At 31.4% G+C, this 3,649-nt stretch overlaps 1 non-coding gene across 1 annotated transcript; it reads left to right on the top strand.

The window, feature by feature from the left end:
• Nucleotides 1-471: 471 nt before the first annotated feature.
• LOC116273969 lies at nucleotides 472-577 on the top strand. The gene has a single exon (XR_004182458.1). It is a non-coding gene; the product is annotated as a U6 spliceosomal RNA (small nuclear RNA).
• Nucleotides 578-3,649: the final 3,072 nt, after the last annotated feature.

The following is a 3,649-nucleotide window of genomic DNA, read 5'->3' as shown; positions in this document are numbered from 1 at the left end:
TTTTAAAATTTTGAATTATTTTTCTCCTTTTCTGTTAATCAAAACACTAAAAAATGGACTTCGAAAATGAAGGTCTATAAATCAAAAGTCAGAAATTTGATGTTGGAGTTAGTCTATAAAGCCATATTGCTGAAAAAAAAATACATATATATATTAAAAAATACTTATATATATATAAAATACATATATATATATTATATATATATTTAATTTACTACTTTAAAAAAAACTAAGAGAGTCCTGTCAGTAAATTCATGGGCTTGCAAGCTGGGATCCCATTTGGGGAAATAACAATTTTACCACTTTAATAATGTCATGGTTTTCTTGATTCAACTTTGGCTGATTCTAATTTTTTATCTCTTCACATTAAACTCATTTTATGGGGAAATAATTGTTTAATGTACAAATAAAATAGAGAATTTTCCATGTGCTAAATTCACAATTTATCAGACTTCAACAATAATGCATAAACTTTGCCCAGGCAGGCCAGAGATTGCATTAAAGTTGGAACTATACAGAGAAAATTAACATGGCTCCTATGCAAAGATAACAATTCATAAACTATTTTTTAGTTTTTATTGTTTCTGACTCTCTAATTCTGGATTGGAAGCCCTTTCTGTATGTTGTCTTAAAAACTGTACTCTCTATACTGTGGCATTTTCCAAACTATACTGTAATCTTAAGTCTATTTTATTATAACTTTCCCACTATATTTTAAGTTCCATACAGGGACAGACTGTAATCATCTTGCTTAACATTGTATTTCCAGCAAATTAGCACAGACTTTGGCACAACCTAAGTTCTTGTTTACACATAAAGAGCTAAATGAATGAAGAAATAAAATAAGAAGTGTCCTAAGACAATAATGGAAAATGTTAGATGAAAATGAATATATTTTAGAAAATATTTTTTAAAATCCTTTTCTTTTATAATCAAATCCTCTCCTCACTACCAACATGAGTAAATATAGAAATTGATTGGGAAACCAAGGGTGAATACATATGATAGAAGGAAGAGTTTGTACCATAGTGATTTAAATAAAATCAGCAATAGATTTTGGCATGATTATAGACTGGAGAACAGATGTACATATTGAACTCTGGGTTTCTCATATTTTTCTTATTTAATTAATGTAGTTAAATTATCATGCTCGTTTCAGTGAATACTCAATTATATACTTTGAATACTGTAAATAATTTTGGAAAAAAATAGTAAATTTGAAATTTGTTTATCCCTTTGAGACAGAATTCTAATATAACAACAGCATTTAAAAAGTAAACATTTTACTAAATGGCAGAAATTTCAAAGTTGACATAAGTTGAACTTTAAAAGTGAAATGTAAAAAATATAATTAGATAATGATCAGAATAATTGGTTACTTTAATTCAAAATATTTCGTTCATTAATATATATTTACTGATAAAATAAAATGTTAGCTATCCCTAAAATAGAAATAATACAACTACATGAAGAATTTAGCTTTAGATTAAATATTAGGGAGTAATGCATTTTAATTCAATTTTTTTTCTTCTAAAACTCATAAGAAACAACAGAAAACAAAAGTAACAGAGAGAAAACTATGGTTTTCAGTGAGAAAGAGATACCTATAACCTTAGATCCTTAACTGAGGATGAATATGTGTCAAATACTTGCAATTGGGGCCAAATGAGAGAAAGTATTTAGAATCAATTAGATATTAAGATCTTTGGTTAATTTCTATTTTGTATGTGTGATAGACGTGAAAATTTTCTATATACCATTTCTCCATTCTTCTGTAAAAATATAGCCTGAAGTGAACCTGAGTTGGTGTAGAAGGACTTTCTATTAATTTGATCATACCTCCTTTCTCTCTTTTATAATATGAGCACCTTGGTCCACTGTATGTGATTATGACTCTGGTATTTAAACTCACTTATTTTTCACACAACATAGTCTCTACATTCAAACGCATATTTCATCTGGTGGCTCAAGGAAACACAAATCTCTTGCAATGCAGGAAGAAAAATTTACTTCATTAGATTTACTGAGAAATGGTATGCTGGGCTTCAAGTGAAACACTGCCCCCAATTTTTTCACAGTAAATTTCCTATTCCAGATTTTTACTCCATGAAATTATGAATGATGAATGAATGGTAGATAAACTGCTTCCTAATGTAATCAAAAGTGGAAGAAAGCCAACATATACAAAATTATAATTTGAAATGGGTAAGTTTTTCAAGCACAGAGAAATTTAAAGAATATTTGCTCAATTTTCTATAAACTTTTTTGGACATATGTAATTTTCTTGGGAAATAAAAATGAGGAAATCAATAGAGGTGAAAAAAATTAAAACAAATAGAGCAATAACTATAGAATAAAACAAGAAAAAATTTTGGAGAGTTTAAACATGTAAAAAATAATAGGCCATCCCAGATGGATTCACAGATGATCTGTTTTGCAATTCCATGGAATATTAAGAATGAATTTACACTCTTCCAGACCAGAGGACAAAAAAGGGACTCTTCCAAAATATTTTGCACAAAGCTAGAATTATAGTGGTACCCAAACTTGACATGTATAATACACACCCGCATATAACTACACAATGGCCTCATGTTCAATTACTGATGCAGAAATAGATAAACAATCAAAAAATCCACAATACACTAAAGAAGTTTATCAATTGACCACATTTTACTCTAGAAATTCAAGGATGGTTCAGTACAGGAGCGTTCATTTATAACTTTACCATATTCATATACAAAAGGAGAAAAACACAGTATTATCTTAATAGAAACTAAATGACATTCGTAAAGTGTGCAATATCCATTTCTGATAGTAACTCATAACAAGAGGAGAAAAAATAGAATTTCCCATAGCCTGACTTTAAAAAGCCCACAAAACGCTTTCATTCCTAATTTTTAAAAATTCTGCTTAATGCTGAAATATGCAAATTTCTACTGAAGTGAAAAATGAGGCAAGGATATATTGTTTGATATAAAATGGCCACAAATTTTGTTTCATTCCGTCATTAAGAGCTAAAGCTTATTTTGTTGTTCTTAGTCTTGCTCTGTGACTGTTAATTGGTTGAAGTAGTGGCAGTTTCAAGAGCAGTCTTTAAAAAGACCAGACAGTTTTTGATTCCTAGGAGCTCTGCTATGTAAGAAATATGACCAGCCTGCTAGAGAGACCACATAAAGAGACCAAGTGGAAAAACTTGGAACTTTCTTTTGTTTTTGAGACAGAGTCTGCCACTGTCACCCAGGCTGGAGTGCATTGGCATGGTCTCAGCTCACTGCAATCTCCACCTCCTGGGTTCAAGTGATTCTCCTGCCTCAGCCTCCCAAGTAGCTAGGATTACAGGCATGTGCCACTGCAGCCAGCTAATTTTTGTATTTTTATTAGTGACGTGGTTTCGCCATGTTGGCGAGGTTGGTCTCGAACTCCTGACCTCAGATAGAGTCTTGCTCTGTTGTCCAGGCTGGAGTGCAGTGGTACGATCTCAGTTCACTGCAACCTCTGCCGCCTGGGTTCCAGCAGTTCTCCTGTCTCAGCCTCCCAAGCAGCTGGGATTACAGGCGCTCACCAGCATGCCTGGTTAATTTGTGTATTTTTATTTTTATTTTTATTTTCCTTTTTTAACATTTATTTTAAGTTCAGGGGTATATAT

Source organism: Papio anubis, chromosome 2, assembly GCF_008728515.1.
Source record: "Papio anubis isolate 15944 chromosome 2, Panubis1.0, whole genome shotgun sequence".
Taxonomy (NCBI): Eukaryota; Metazoa; Chordata; class Mammalia; order Primates; family Cercopithecidae; genus Papio; species Papio anubis.
Note: the sequence above shows the minus strand (reverse complement) of the source record. Positions and strands in the feature narration are given on the sequence as shown.